We start from the raw sequence: 17401 nt of genomic DNA on the forward strand, positions 1-17401 counted from the left end.
CTTCAAAGGGATTCGAATTATCAATTCTCAGATTCCACAGAAATAATGCTAGCAAACAGCTCCACGAAATACAGCGGTAACTCAGTGAGTGGAAGTCTCACATCACAAAGCAGTTTCTCAGAAAGCTTTTTTCCACTTTTCATCTGAGGATATTTTCTTTTTCACCATAGGTCTCAATGGGCTTCCAAATATTGCTTTGCAAATTCCACAAGAAAAATCTTACCGAACGGCTTCTGGAGGGGAAAGCTGTAACTCTGTGAGATGAATTCACAGAACACAAAGAGGTTTCTCAGAAAACTTCTTTTCAGTTGTTATGTGAGAATATTTCCCTTTTCAACATAGCCCTCCATGGGGTTCCAAATATCCCTTTGCAAATTCCACAAGAACAGTCTTAGCGAAAGGGTTTCTGAGGGGAAGCTGTTACTCTGTGAGAAGAATTCACAGAACACAAAGATGTTTCTCAGAATGCTGCTTTCTCATTTTGATTGGAGGATATTTCCTTTGGCCCTATAGACTTCATAGGGATCCAAAATATCAGTTCTCAGATTCCACAGAAATAAGGCTAGCAAATAGCTCCAGGAAATACACCTGTAACTCAGTGAGTGGAATTCACACATCACAAAGCTTTTTCTCAGAAAGCTTGTTTTCAGTTTTCGTCTGAGTATATTTTCTTTTTCACCATAGGCCACTAAGGTCTTCCAAATATCCCTTTGCAAATTCCACAAGAACAGTCTTAGCGAACGGCTTCTGGAGGGGGAAAATGTAACACTGTGTGATGAATTCACAGAACACAAAGCAGTTTCTCAGAAAGCTTCTTTCCAGTTATTATCTGAGGATATTTCCCTTTTCACTATAGCCCTCCATGGGCTTCAAAATATCCCTTGCAAATTCCAAAAGAACAGTCTTAACGAAAGCCTTCTTGAGGGGAAAGGTGTAACTCTGTGAGATGAATTCACAGATCACAAAGAAGTTTCTCAGAAAGCTTCTTTCTCATTTTTATCGGAGGATATTTCCTTTGGCCGTATAGACTTCAAAGGGATCCGAAATATCAGTTCTCAGAGTCCACAGAAATAAGGTTAGGAAACAGCTCCACGAAATACAGCTGTAACTCCGTGAGTGGAAGTCACACATCACAAAGCAGTTTCTCAGAAAGCTTCTTTCCAGTTTTCATCTGAGGATATTTTCTTTTTCCTCATAGGCCTCTAAGGGTTTCCAAATATCCCTTGGGAAATTCCCAGTTGTTATCTGAGGATATTTCCCTTTTTGCGTTAGCCCTCCATGGGCTTCCAAATATCCCTTTGCAAATTCCACAAGAACCGTCTTATCGAAAGGCTTCTTGAGAGGAAAGCTCTAACTCTGTGAAATGAATTCACTGATCACAAAGAAGATTGTCAGAAAGCTTCTTTCTCATTTTTATCGGAGGATATTTCCTTTGGCCCTATAGTCTTCAAAGGGATCCAAAATATCAGTTTTCAGTTTCCACAGAAATAAGGCTAGCAAACTGCTCCACGAAATACAGCTGTAACTCAATGAGTGGAAATCACACATCACAAAGCAGTTTCTCAGAAAGCTTCTTTCCAGTATTCATCTGAGGATATGTTCTTTTTCACCATAGGCCTCTATGGGCTTCGAATTACCCCTGTGCAAATTCCACAAGAACAGTCTTAGCATACGGCTTCTGGAGGGGAAAGCTGTAACTCTGTAGGATGAATTCACAGATCACAAAGAAGTTTCTCAGAAAGCTTCTTTCTCGTTTTGATCGGAGGATATTTCCTTTGGCCCTACAGTTTTCAAAGGGATCCGAAATATCAGTTCTCAGAGTCCACAGAAATAAGTTTAGCAAACAGCTCCAGGAAATACAGCTGTAACTCAGTACGTGGAAGTCACACATCACAAAGCAGTTTCTCAGAAAGTTTCTTTCCAGTTTTCATCTGTGGATATTTTCTTTTTCCCCACAGGCCTCTAAGGGTTTCCAAATATCCCTTTGCAAATATCACAAGAACAAGCTTAGCAAACGGTTTATGGAGGGGAAATCTGTAACTCTGTGAGGTAAATCCACAGAACACAAAGCAGTATCTCAGAAAACTTCTTTCCAGTTGTCATCTGAGGATATTTCGCTTTTCTTTTTTTTTTTTTTCTTTTTTTTTTTTTAATTTATTTATTATTATTAAACTTCAAGTTGTAGGGTACATGTGCATAACGTGCAGGTTTGCTACATATGTATACTTGTGCCATGTTGGTGTGCTGCACCCATCAACTCGTCATTTACATCAGGTATAACTCCCAATGCAATCCCTCTCCCCTCCCCATGATAGGCCCCGGTGTGTGATGTTCCCCTTCCCGAGTCCAAGTGATCTCATTGTTCAGTTCCCACCTACGAGTGAGAACATGCGGTGTTTGGTTTTCTGTTCTTGTGATAGTTTGCTAAGAATGATGGTTTCCAGCTGCATCCATGTCCCTACAAAGGACACAAACTCATCCTTTTTTATGGCTGCATAGTATTCCATGGTGTATATGTGCCACATTTTCTTAATCCAGTCTGTCACTGATGGACATTTGGGTTGATTCCAAGTCTTTGCTATTGTGAATAGTGCCGCAATAAACATACGTGTGCATGTGTCCTTATAGCAGCATAATTTATAATCCTTTGGGTATATACCCAGTAATGGGATGGCTGGGTCATATGGTACATCTAGTTCTAGATCCTTGAGGAATCGCCATACTGTTTTCCATAATGGCTGAACTAGTTTACAATCCCACCAACAGTGTAAAAGTGTTCCTATTTCTCCACATCCTCTCCAGCACCTGTTGTTTCCTGACTTTTGAATGATCGCCATTCTAACTGGTGTGAGATGGTATCTCATTGTGGTTTTGATTTGCATTTCTCTGATGGCCAGTGATGATGAGCATTTTTTCATGTGTCTGTTGGCTGTATGAATGTCTTCTTTTGAGAAATGTCTGTTCATATCCTTTGCCCACTTTTGGATGGGGTTGTTTGTTTTCTTCTTGTAAATTTGTTTGAGTTCTTTGTAGGTTCTGGATATTAGCCCTTTGTCAGATGAGTAGATTGCAAAAATTTTCTCCCATTCTGTAGGTTGCCTGCTCACTCTGATGGTAGTTTCTTTTGCTGTGCTAGCCATAAGTAGAAAGCTGAAACTGGATCCTTTCCTTACTCCTTATATGAAAATTAATTCAAGATGGATTAGAGACTTAAATGTTAGACCTAATACCATAAAAATCCTAGAGGAAAACCTAGGTAGTACCGTTCAGGATATAGGCATGGGCAAAGACTTCATGTCTAAAACACCAAAAGCAACGGCAGCAAAAGCCAAAATTGACAAATGGGATCTCATGAAACTAAAGAGCTTCTGCACAGCAAAGGATATTTCGCTTTTCAACATAGACCTCCACGGGCTTTCAAATATCCCTTTGCAAATTCCACAAGAACAATCTTAGCGAAATGCTTCTTGAGGGGAAAGCTGTACCTCTGTGAGATGAATTCACGCAGCACAAAGAAGTGTCACAGAAAGCTTCTTTCTCATTTTGATCGGTGGATATTTCCTTTGGCCCTATAGTCTTCAAAGGGATGGGAAATATCAGTTCTCAGATTCCACAGACATAAGGCTAGCAAACTGCTCCACGAAATACAGCTGTACCTGAGTGAGTGGAAGTCACACATCACAAAGCAGATTCTCAGAAAGCTTCTTTCCAGTTTTCATCTGAGGATATTTACTTCTTCACCATAGGCCTCTATGGGCTTCCAAATATCCCTTTGGAAATTCCACAAAAACAGTCATAGCCAACGGCTTCTGGAGGGGAAAGCTGTAACTCTCTGAGATGAATTCACAAAACACAAAACAGTTTCTCAGAAAGCTTCTTTCTACTTGTTATCTGAGGACATTTCCCTTTTCACCTTAGCCCTCCATGGGCTTCCAAATATCCCTTTGCAAATTCCACAAGAGCAGTCTTAGCGAAAGGCTTCTTGAGGGTGAAAGCTGTAACTCTGTGAGATAAATTCACAGATCACAAATAACTTTCTCAGAAAGCTTCTTTCACATGTTGCTCAGAGGATATTTCCTTTGACCCTACATTCTTCAAAGGGATTCGAATTCTCAATTCTCAGATTCCACAGAAATAATGCTAGCAAACAGCTCCACGAAATACAGCTGTAACTCAGTGAGTGGAAGTCACTCATCACAAAGCAATTTCTCAGAAAGCTTCTTTCCAGTTTCATCTGGGGATATTTTCCTTTTCACCATAGCCCTCCAAAGGATTCCAAATATCCCCTTTAATGTTACACAAGAACAGTCTTAGCGAAAGGCTTCTTGAGGGAAAAGCTGTAACTCTGTGAGATGAATTCACAGATCACAAAGCAGTTTCTCAGAAAGCTATCTTCTCATTTTGTTTGGAGGATATTTCCTTTGTCCCTACAGTCTTCAATGGTTTCCGAAATATCAGTTCTCAGATTCCGCAGAAATAAGGCTTACAAACAACACCACGAACTACAGCTGTAACTCAGTGAGTGGATGTCACACATCACAAAGCAGTTTCTCAGAAAACTTCTTTCCAGTTTTCAGCTAAGGATACTTTCCTTTTCACCATAGGCCACCAAGGGCTTCCAAATATCCCTTTGCAAATTCCACAAGAACAGTCTTTGCAAACAGCTTCTGGAGGGGAACGCTGTAACTTGTGAGATGAATTCACAGAACACAAAGCAGTTTTTCAGAAGGCTTCTTTCCACTTGTTATCTGAAAATATTTCTATTTTCACCATAGCCCTTCATGTGTTTCCAAATATCCCTTTGCAAATTCCACCAGAACAGTCTTAGCAAAAAGCTTCTTGAGGGGAAAGCTGTAACTCTGTGAGAGGAATTCACAGATCACAAAGAAGTTTCTCAGAAAGCTTCTTTCTCATTTTGATTGTAGGATATGTTGTTTTCCCCCTATAGCCTTCAAAGGGATCTGAAATATCAGTTATCAGATTCCACAGAAATAAGGCTAGCAAAGAGCTCCACAAAATACAGCTGTAACTCAGTGAGTGAAAGTCATGCATCACAAAGCAGTTTCTCAGAAAACTTCTTTCCAGTCTTCGTCTGAGGGTATTTTCTTATTCACCATAGGCCTCTATGGGTTTCCAAATATCCCTTGGAAAATTCCCCAAGAACAGTCTTAGCACACGACTTCTGGAGCGGAAAGCTCCAACTGTGTGAGTGGAATTCACAGAAAACAAAGCAGTTTCTCAGAAAGCTTCTTTTCAGTTGTTATCTGAGGAAATTTCCCTTTTCACCATAGACCTCCATGGGCTTCCAAATATCCCTTTACAAATACCACAAGAACGGTCTTAGCGAAAGCCTTCTTGAGGGGAAAGCTGTAACTCTGTGAGATGAATTCACAGATCACAAAGAAGTTTCTCAGAACGCTTCTTTCTCATTTTGATCAGAGGATATTTCTTTTGACCCTATAGTCTTCAAAGGGATCTGAAATATCAGTTCTCAGATTAAACAGAAATAAGGCTAGCAAACAGCTCCATGAAATTCAGCTGTAACTCAGTGAATGGAAGTCACACATCACAAAGCAGTTTCCCAGAAAGCTTCTTTTCAGTTTTCATCTGAGAATATTTTCTATTTCACCATAGGCCTCATGGGCTTCGAAATATCCGTTTGCAAATTCCTAAGAAGACTCTTACCAAACGGCTTCTGGATGGGAAAGCTGTAAATCTGTGAGGTGAATTCAGAGAACACAAAGCAGTTTCTCAGAAAGCTTCTTTCCAGTTGTTATCTGAACATATTTCCCTTTTCACCATAGCCCTCCATGGGCTTCCAAATATTGCTTTACAAATACCACAAGAACAGTCTTAATGAAAGGATTCTTGAGGGGAAAGCTGTAACTCTGTGAGATGCATTCACAGATCTCAAAGAAGTTTCTCAGAAAGCTTCCTTCTCATTTGATCGTAGGATAATTTCTTTGGCCTTATAGCCTTCAAAGGGATCGGAAATACCATTTCTCAGATTCCACAGAAATAAGGCTGGCAAACAACTCCACGAAATACAGCTGTAACTCAGTGAGTGGAAGACACATATCACAAAGCAGTTTCTCACAAAGATTCTTTCCAGTTATCATCTGAGGATATATTATTTTTCACCCTAGGCTTCTAGGGGCTTCCAAATATCCCTTTGCAAGTTCCATAAGAACAGTCTTAGCAAACGGCTTCTGGAGTGGAAAGCTGTAACTCTGTGAGATGAATTCACAGAACACAAAGCAGCTTCTCATATGGCGTCTTTCCAGTTGTTATCTGAGGATGTTTCCGTTTTCACCAAAGCCCTCCATGGGCTTCCAAATATCCTTTTGCAAATTCCACAAGAACAGTCTTAGCGAACAGCTTCTGAAGGGGAAAGCTGTAACTCTGTGAGATGAATTCACAGATCCCAAAGAAGTTTCTCAGAAAGCTTCTTTCTCATTTTGATCAGAGGATATTTCCTTTGGCTGTAAAGTCTTCAAAGAGATCCGAAATATCAGTTCTCATATTACACAGCAATAAGTCTAGCAAGCAACTCCACGATATACAGCTGTAACCCAGTGAGTGGAAGTCACACATCAAGAAGCAGTTTCTCTGAAACCTTCCTTCCAGTTTTTATCTGAGGATATTTTCTTTTTCACCATAGGCTTTTATGGGATTCCAAATATCCCTTTGCAAATTCCACAAGAACAGTCTTAGTGAAAGGCTTCTTGAGTGAAAAGCTGTAACTCTGTGAGTTGAATTCACAGATCACGAAGAAGTTTCTCAGAAAGCTATATTCTCATTTTGATTGGAGGATATTTCCTTTGGCCCTACAGTATTCAAAGGGATCCGAAATATCGGTTCTCAGATTCCACAGCAGTAAGGCCTGCAAACAGCTCCACGACATACAGCTGTAACTCAGTGTGTGAAAGTCACACATCACAAAGCAGGTTCTCCGAAAGCTTCTTTCCAGTTTTCATCTTAGGGCAATTTCCTTTTCACCGTAGGAATCTATGGGCTACCAAATATCCCTTTGCAAATTCCACAAGAACAGTCTTAGCAAATGGCTTCTGCAGGGGAACGCTGTAACTCTGTGAGATGAATTCCCAGAACACAAAGCAGTTTCTCAGAAGGTTTCATTCCACTTGTTATCTGAGGATATTTCCCTTTTCACCATAGCCCTCCAGGGGCTTCCAAATATCCCTTTGCAAATTCCACAAGAACAGTCTTAGCGAACGGCTTCTGGAAGGGTAAGCTGTAACTCTGTGAGGTGAATTTACAGATCACAAAGAAGTTTCTCAGAAAGCTTATTTCGCATTTTGATTGTAGGATATTTTGTTTTCTCCCTATAGCCTTCAAAGGGATCCGAAATATCAGTTCTCAGATTCCACAGAAATAAGGGTAGCAAACAGCTCCACGAAATACAGCTGTAACTCCGTGAGTGGAAGTCATGTATGACAAAGCAGTATCTCAGAAATCTTCTTTCCAGTTTTTCTCTGTGGATATATTCTTTTTCACCATAGGCCTCCATGGGCTTCCAAATATCCCTTTGCAAATTCCACAAAAACAGTCTTAGCAAACGGCTTCTTGAGGGGAAAGCTGTATCTCTGTGAGATGAATTCACAAAACACAAAGAAGTTTCTCAGAAAATTTCTTTCCAGTTGTTATCTGAGGATGTTTCCCTTTTCACCATAGCCCTCCATGGACTTCCAAATATCCCTTTGCAAATTCAACAAGAACAGTCTTAGGGAAAGGCTTCTTGAGGGGAAAGCTGTAGCTCTGTGAGATGAATTCACAGATCACAAAGAAGTTTCTCAGAAAGCTTCTTTCTCATTTTGATCGGAGGATATTTCTTTTGGCCGTATAGTCTTCAAAGAGATCCGAAATATCAGTTCTCAGATTCCACAGAAATAAGGCTAGCAGACAGCTCCACGAAATACAGCTGTAACTCAGTGAGTGGAAGTCACACATCACAAAGCAGTTTCTCAGAAATCTTCTTTCCAGTTGTTATCTGAGGATACTTTCTTCTTCACCGTAGGCCTCTATGGGCTTTCAAACATCCCTTTACAAATGCCACAAGAACAGTCTTAGCGAACGGCTTCTGGGTGGGAAAGCTGTAACTCTGTGAGATGAATTGAGAGAACACCAAGCAGTTTCTCTGAAAGCTTCTTTCCTGTTGTTATCTGGGGATATTTCCCTTTTCACCATAGCTCACCATGGGCTTCCGTATATCCCTTTGCAAATTACACAAGAATAGTGTTAGCGAAAGGCTTCTTGAGGGGAAAGCTGTAACTCTGTGAGATGAATTCACAGATCACAAGCAAGTTTCTCAGAAATCTTCTTTTTCATTTTGATCGGAGGATATTTTCTTTGGCCCTATAGACTTCAAAGGGATTCGAAATATCAGTTTTCAGCTTCCACAGAAATAAGGCTAGCAAAGAGCCCCAAAAAATACAGCTGTAACTCAGTGAGTGGAAGTCACACATCACAAAGGAGTTTCTCAGAAACCTTCTTTCCAGTTTTAATCTGAGGATATTTTCTTTTTCACTGTGGGGAAAGCTGTAACTCTGTGAGATGAATTCAAAGATTACAAAGAATTTTCTCAGAAATTTTCTTTCTCATTTTGATCGGAGTACATTTCCTTTGGCCTTATAGTCTTCAAAGGGATCCGAACTATCAGTTCTCAGGTTCCACAGAAATAACGCTAACAAAGAACCCCACGAAATACAGCTGTCACTCTGTGAATGAAAGTCATACATCACAAGGCAGTTTCTCAGAAACTTCTTTCCAGTTTTCATCTGAGGATATTTGATTTTTCACCGTATGCCTCTAGGGGCTTCCAAATATCCATTTCCACATTCCACAAGAACAGTGTTAGCGAACGGCTACTGGAGAGGAAAGCTGTAACTCTGTGTGGTGAATTCACAGAACAAAAGGCAGTTTCTCAGAGACCATCTTTCTAGTAGTTACCTGAGGATATTTTCTTTTTCACCATAGACCTCTAGCGGCTTCCAAATACCCCTTTTCAAATTCCCCAAGAACAGTCTTAGAGAACGGTTTCTGGAGGGGAAAGCTGTAACCCTGTGAGATGAATTCACAGAACACAAAGCAGTTTCTCAGAAAGCTTCTTTCCAGTTGTTATCTGAGGATATATCACTTTTTACAATAGACCTCCAGGAGCTTTCAAATATCCTTTTCCAAATACCACAGGAACAATCTTAGCGGAAGGCTTTTTGAGGAGAAAGCTGTAAATCTGTGAGATGAATTCACAGATCACAAAGAAGTTTCTCAGAAAGTTTCTTTCTCATTTTGATCGGAGGATATTTCCTTTGGCCCTACAGTCTTCAAAGGGATCCGAAATATCAGTTCTCAGATTCCACAGAAATAAGGCTAGCAAACTGCTGCAGGAAATACAGCTGTAACTCAGTGAGTGGAAGTCACACATCACAAAGCAGTTTCACAGAAAGCTTCTTTCCAGTTTTCATCTGAGGATATTTTCTTTTTCACCATAGGCCTCTATGGGCTTCCAAATATCCCTTTCAAAATTCCAAAAGAACAGTCTTAGCGAACAGCTTCTGGAGGGGAAAGCTGTAACTCTGTGAGATGAATTCACAGAACACAAAGCAGTTTCTCAGAAAGCTTCTTTCCCATTGTTTTCTGTGGATATTTCCCTTTTCACCATATCCCTCCATGGGCTTCCAAATATCCCTTTGCAAATCCCACAAGAACAGTCTTAGCGAAAGGCTTCTTGAGGGGGAAGCTGTAACTCTGTGAGATGAATTCAGACAACACAAAGCAGCTGCTCAGAAAGCTTCTTTCAGGTTGTTATCTGAGGTTATTTCTCTTTTCATCATTGCCCTCCATGGACATCCAAATATCCTTTTGCAAATTCCAGAAGAACAGTCTAAGCGAAAGACTTCTTGAGGGGATATTGGTAACTCTGTGAGATGAATTCACACATCACAAAGAAGTTTCTCAGAAAGCTTCTTTCTCATTTTGATCGGAGGATATTTCCTTTGGAAGTATAGTCTTCAAAGGGATCCGAATTATCAGTTCTCAGATTCCACAGAAATAAGGCTAGCAGACAGTTTCACGAAATACAGCTGTAACTCAGTGATTGGAAGTCACACATCACAAAGCAGTTTCTCAGAAAGCTTCTTTCCAGTTTTCATCTGAGGATATTTTCTTTTTCACCATAGGCCTCTATGAGCTTCCAAATATATCTTTGCAAATTCCACAAGTATAGTTTAAGCGAACGGATTCTGGAGGGGAAAGCTGTAACTCGGTGAGATGTATTTACAGAACACAAAGCAGTTTCTCAGAAAGCTTCTTTCCAGTTGTTATCTGAGGATATTTCCCTTTTCACCATAGCTCTCCATGGGCTTCCAAATATCCCTTTGCTAATTCCATAAGAACAGTCTAAGCGAAAGGCTTTTTGAGGGGAAAGCTGTAACCCTGTGAGGAGAATTCACACATCACAAAGAAGTTTCTCAGAAAGCTTCTTTCTCATTTTGATCGGAGGATACTTCTTTTGGAAGTATAGTCTTCAAAGCGATGTGATTTATCAGTTCTCAGATTCCACAGAAATAAGGCTAGCAGACAGTTTCACGAAATACAGCTGTAACTCAGTGTTTGGAAGTCACACATCACAAAGCAGTTTCTCAGAAAGCTTCTTTCCACTTTTCATCTGTGGATAATTTCTTTTTCACCATAGGCCTCTATGGGCTTCCAAATTTCCATTTTCAAATTCCACAGGAACATTTTTAGCGATTGGCTTCCGGAGTGGAAAGCTATAACTCTGTGAGATAAATTCACAGATCAAAAGGAGTTTCTCAGAAAGCTTCTTTCTCATTTTGATCGGAGGATATTTACTTTCTCCCTATAGTCTTCAAAGGGATACGAAAAATCAGTTCTCAGATTCCACAGAAATAAGGTTAGCAAACAGCTCCACGAAATACAGCAGTAACTCAGTGACTGGAAGTCACACATCACAAAGCAGTTTCTCGGAAAGCTTCCTTCCAGTTGTTATCTGAGGATACTTCCCTTTTCACCACAGCCCTCCATGGGCTTCCAAATATCCCTTTGCATATTCCACAAGAACAGCCTTAGCGAACGGATTCTGTAGGGGAAAGCTGTAACTCTGGGAGATGAATTCAGAGAACAGAAAGCAGTTTTTCGGAAAGCTTCTTTCCAGTTGTTATCTGAGGATATTTCCCTTTTCACCATAGCCCTCCATGGGCTTCCAAATATCCCTTTGCAAATTCCACAAGAACAGTCTTAGCGAAAAGCTTCTTGAGGGGAGAGCTGTAACTCTGTGAGATGAATTCACAGATCACAAAGAAGTTTCTCCGCAGGCTTCCTTCTCATTTTGATTGGAGGATATTTCCTTTGTCCCTAGAGTCTTCAAAGGGATCCGAAATATCAGTTCTCAGATTCCACAGAAAAAAGGCTAGCAAACAGCTCCATGAAATACACCTGTAACTCAGTGAGTGGAAGACAAACATCACAAAGCAGTTTCTCAGAATACTTCTTTCCAGTTTTCATCTGAGGATATTTTCCTTTTCACCATAGGCCTCTATTGGCTTCCAAATATCCCTTTGAAAATTACACAAGAACAGTCTTAGCGAACGGCTTCTGGAGGGGAAAGCTGTAACTCTGGGAGATGAATTCACAGAACACAAAGCAGTTTCTCAGAAAGCTTCTTTCCAGTTGTTATCTGAGGATATTTCTCTTTTCACCATAGCCCTTATTGGTTTCCAAATATCCTTTCGCAAATTTCACAAGAACAGTCTTAGTGAAAGGCTTCTTGACGGGAAAGCTGTAACTCTGTGAGATGAATTCAGAGATCACAAAGAAGATTCTCAGAAAGCTTCTTGCTCATTTTGATCATAGGATATTTTCTCTGGCCATATAGACTTCAAAGGTATCCGACATATCAGTTCTCAGATTCCACAGAAATAAAGTTAGGAAACAGCTCCACGAAATACAGCTGAAACTCAGTGAGTGGAAGTCACACATCACAAAGCAGTTTCTCAGAAACTTCTTTCCAGTTGTTATCTGAGGGTATTTCCCTTTCCACCATAGTCCTCCATGGGCTTCCAAGTATCCCTTTGTAAATTCCACAAGAACAGTATTAGAGAAAGGTTTCTTGAAGGGAAAACTGTAACTCTGTGAGATGAATTCACAGATCACAAAGAAGTTTCTCAGAAACCTTCTTCGTCATTTTGATGGGAGGATATTTCCTCTGGCCCCATAGTAGTCAAAGGGATCTGAAATATCAGTTCTCACATTCCACAAAAATAAGGCTAGCAAACAGTTGCACGAAATACAGCTGTAACTCAGTTAGTGGAAGTCACACATCAGAAAGCAGTTTCTCAGAAGGCTTCTTTCCAGTTTTCATCTGAGGATATTTCCTATTTCATCATAGCACACCATGGGCTTCCAAATATCCCTTTGCAAATTCCAGAAGAAAAATCTTAGCGAAAGGCTTGTTGAGGGGAAACCTGTAACTCTGTGAGATGAATTCACAGATGACAAAGAAGTTTCTCAGAAATCTTCTTTTTCATTTTAGTCGGAGTATATTTCCTTTGGACTGTAGTCTTCAAAGGGATCTGAAATATCAGTGCTCAGATTCTACAGAAATAAGGCTAGCAAACAGCTCCACAAAATACAGCTGTAACTGAGTGAGTGGAAGTCACATATCTGAAAGCAGTTTCTCAGAAGGCTTCTTTCTAGTTTTTATCTGAGGATATTTCCTTTTCTTCATAGCACTCCATGCGCTTCCAAATATCCCTTTTAAATTCCACAAGAGCAGTCTTACCAAAAGGCTTCTTGAGGGGAAAGCTGTAACTCTGTGAGATGAATTGACAGATCACAAAGATGTTTCTCAGAAAGCTTGTTTCTCATTTTAATCGGAGGATATTTCCTTTGGCCCTATAGTCTTCAAAGGGATCTGAAATATCATTTCTCAGATTCGGCCGAAATAAGGCTAGCAAACATCTCCACGAAATACAGCTGTACCTCAGTGAGTGGAAGTCACAAATCACAAAGCAGTTTCTCAGAAAGCTTCTTTCCTGTTTTCATCTAAGGATATTTTCTTTTTCACCATAGGCGTCTATGGGCTTCTAAATAACCCTTTGCAAATTCAACGAGAAGAGTCTTAGCGAAAGGCTTCTGGAGGGGAAAGCTGTAACTCTGTGAGAGGAATTCACAGAACACAAAGCACTATACCAGAAGGCTTCTTTCCAGTTTTTCTTGGAGGATATTTCCCTTTTCACCATAGCCCAGCATGGGCTTCCAAATATCCCTTTGGAAATTCCACAAGAACACTCTTAACGAAAGGCTTCTTGAGGGGAAAGCCGTAACTCTGTGAGATGAATTCACATATCACAAAGAAGTTTCCCAAAAAGCTTCTTTCTCATTTTGATCGGAGGATATTTCCTTTGGCCGTATAGTCTTCAAAAGGATCCGAAATATCAGTTCTCAGATTCCTCAGAAATAAGGCTAGCAAACAGCTCCACGAAATAGAGCTGTAATTCAGTTATGGAAGTCACACATCACAGAGCAGTTTCTCAGAAAGCTTCTTTCTAGTTTTTATCTGAGGATATTTCCTTTTTCATCATAGCACTCCATGGGCTTCCAAATATCTCTTTGCAAATATCACAAGAACAGTCTTAGCGAAAGGCTTGTTGAGGGGAAAGATGTAGATCTGTGAGATGATTCACAGATCACAAAGAAGTTTCTCAGAAAGCTTCTTTCACATTTTGTTCGGAGGATATTTGCTTTCTCCCTATAGTCTTCAAAGGGATCCGAAATATCAGTTCTCAAATTCCAGAGAAATAAGGCTAGCAAAGAGCTCCACGAATTACAGCTTAAGTCAGTGAGTGGAACTCACACAACACAACGCAGTTTCTCAGAAAGCTTCTTTCCAGTTGTTATCTGAGGATATTTCCCTTTTAACCATAGCCCTCCATGGGCTTCTAAATATCCTTTGGCAAATTCCACAAGAACAGACTTAGCGAAAGACTTCTTGAGAGGAAAGCTGTAACACTGTGAGATGAATTCAGAGATCAAAAAGAAGTTTCTCATTAAGCTTCTTTCTCATTTTGATCGGAGGATATTTCCTTTGGCCCTATAGTCTTCAAAGGGATCTGACATATCTGTTCTCAGATTCCACAGAAATAAGGCTAGCATTCAGCTCCACGACATACAGGTGTAACTCAGTGAGTGGAAGTCACACATCACAAAGCAGTTTCTCAGAAAGCTTCTTTCCAGTTTTCATCTGAGGATATTTTCTTTTTCACCGTAAGCCTCTGTGGTCTTCCAAATAACCTTTGCAAATACCACAAGAACAGTCTTAGCGAAAGGCTTCTGGAGGGGAAAGCTGTGTATCTGGGAGATGAATTCACAGAACACAAAGCAGTTTCTCAGAAAGCTTCTTTCCATTATTATCTGAGGATATTTCCCTTTTCACCATATTACTCCATGGGCTTCTAAATATGCCTTTGCAAATTCCACAATGACAGTCTTAGCGAAAGGCCTCTTGAGTGGAAAGCTGTAACTCTGTGATATGAATTCACAGATCACTAAGAAGTTTCTCAGGCAGCTTCTTTGACATTTTGATCGGAGGATATTTCCTGTGGCCCTATTGTCTTCAAAGGGATCCGAAATATCAGTTTTCAGATTCCACAGAAATAAGGCTACCAAACACCTCCATGAAATACAGCTGTTACTCCGTGAGTGGAAGGCACACATCACAAAGCACTTTCTCAGAAAGCTTCCTTCTAGTTTTTATCTGAGGATATTTCCTTTTTCATCATAGCACTTCATGGGATTCCAAATATGCCTTTGCAAATAGCACAAGAACAGTCTTAGCGAAAGGCTTGTTGAGGGGAAAGATGTAGCTCTGTGAGATGAATTCACAGATCACAAAGAAGTTTCTCAGAAAGCTTCTTTCTCATTTTCATCGGAGGATATTTGCTTTCTCCCTATAGTCTTCAAAGGGATCCGAAATATCAGTTCTCAGATTCCAGAGAAATAAGGCTAGCAAACAGCTCCACGAATTACAGCTGTAACTCAGTGAGTGGAAGTCATACATCACCACGCAGTTTCTCAGAAGGCTTCTTTCCATTTGTTATCTGAGGATATTTCCCTTTTCACCATAGCCCTCCATGGGCGTCCAAATATCCCTTTCAAATTCCACAAGAACAGTCTTAGCATAAGGCTTCTTGAGGGGAAAGCTGTAACTCTGGGAAATGAATTTACAGAACACAAATGAGTTTCTCAGGAAGCTTCTTTCTAGTGGCTATCTGAGGATATTTCCCTTTTCACCGTAGCCCTCCTGGGGCTTCCAAATATCCTTTTCCAAATACCACAAGAACAGTCTTAGCGAATGGCTTCAGGAGGGGAAAGCTTTATCTCTGGGAGATGAATTCACAGAACATAAAGCAGTTACTCAGAAAGCTTCTTTCCAGTGGTGATCTGAGGATATTTCCCTTTTCTCCGTAGCCAAACATGGGCTTCCAAATATGCCTTTGCAAATTCCACAAGAACAGTCTTAGCGAAAGGCTTCTTGAGGGGAAAGCTGTAACTCTGTGAGATGAATTCAGAGATTACAAAGAAGTTTCTCAGAAAGCTTCTTCATCATTTTGATCAAAGGGCATTTCCTATGGCCCTATAGTCTTCAAAGGGATCCGAAATATCAGTTCTCAGATTCCACAGAAATAAGGCTAGCAAACAGCTCCACGAATTACAGCTGTAACTCAGTGAGTGGAAGTCACACATCACAAAGCAGTTTCTCAGAAAGCTTCTTTCCAGTTTTCATCTGAGGATATTTTTTTTTTCACCATAGGCCTCTAGGGGCTTCAAATATCCCTTTGCAAATTCCACAAGATCAGTCTTAGCGAACGTCTTCTGGAGGGGAATACTGTTACTCTGTGAGATGAATACACAGAACACAAAGCAGTTTCTCAAAAAGCTTCTTTCCAGTTGTTATCTGAGGGTATTTGCCTTTTCACCATAGCCCTCCATGGGCTTCCACATATCCGTTTGCAAATTCCACAAGAACAGTCTTAGTGAAAGGCTTCTTGAGGGGAAAGCTGTAACCCTGTGAGATGAATTCTTAGATCACAGAGAAGTTTCTTTGAAAACTTCTTTCTCATTTTGATCGGAGAATATTTCCTTTGGTCCTATAACCTTCAAAGGGATACGAAATATCAGTTCTCAGATTCCACAGAAATAAGGCTAGCAAACAGCTCCACGACATACAGGTGTAACTCAGTGAGTGGAAGTCACATATGATAAAGCAGTTTCTCAGAAAGCTTCTTTCCAGTTTTCATCTGAGGATATTTTCTTTTCCACCATCGGCCCCTATGGGCTTCCAAATATCCCTTTGCAAATTCCACAATAACAGTCTTAGCGAACGGCTTCTGGAGGGGAAAGCTGTAACTCTGTGAGATAAATTCACAGAACACAAAGCAGTTTCTCAGAAAGCTTCTTTCCAGTTGTTATCTGAGGATATTTCCCTTTTCACCATAGCCCCCCATGGGCTTCCAAATATCCCTTTGCAAATTCCACAAGAACAGTCTTAGCGAAAAGCTTCTTGAGGGGAAAGCTGTAACGCTGTGAGATGAATTCACAGATCACAAAGATGTTTCTCAGAAGGCTTCTCTCTCATTTTGATCGGGGGATATTTCCTTTGGCCATAGAGTATTCAAAGGGATCCCAAATATCACTTCTCAGATTCCACAGAAATAAGTTTAGTAAACAGCTCCAGGAAATACAGCTGTAACTCAGTGAGTGGAAGTCACACATCACAAAGCAGTTTCTCACAAAGCTTCTTTCCAGTTTTCATCTGCGGATATTCTCTTTTTCCCCCTAGGCGTCTAAGGTTTTCCAAATATCCCTTTGCAAATTCCACAATAGCAGGCTTTGCAAACGGCTTATGGAGGGGAAATCTGTAACTCTGTGAGTTGAATTCACAGAACACAAAGCAGTATCTCAGAAAGCTTCTTTCTCATTTTTATCGGAGGATATTTCCTTTGGCCGTATAAACTTCAAAGGGATCCGAAATATCAGTTCCCAGAGTCCACAGAAATGAGGTGAGGAAACAGCTCCACGAAATACAGCTGTAACTCCGTGAGTGGAAGTCACACATCACAAAGCAGTTTCTCAGAAAGTTTCTTTCCAGTTTTCATCTGAGGATATTTTCTTTTTCACCATAGGCCTCTATGGTCTTCCAAATACCAGTGTGTAAATTCCACAAGAAGAGTGTTAGCGAATGGATTCTGGAGGGGAAAGCTGTAACTCGGTGATGAATTCACAGATCACAAAGAAGATTCTCAGAAACCTTCTTTCTCATTTTGATCAGAGGATAATGGCTTTGGCCCTATAGTCTTTAAAGGAA

The sequence above is a fragment of the Chlorocebus sabaeus genome, chromosome 8 (assembly GCF_047675955.1).
Source record: "Chlorocebus sabaeus isolate Y175 chromosome 8, mChlSab1.0.hap1, whole genome shotgun sequence".
Taxonomy (NCBI): domain Eukaryota; kingdom Metazoa; phylum Chordata; class Mammalia; order Primates; family Cercopithecidae; genus Chlorocebus; species Chlorocebus sabaeus.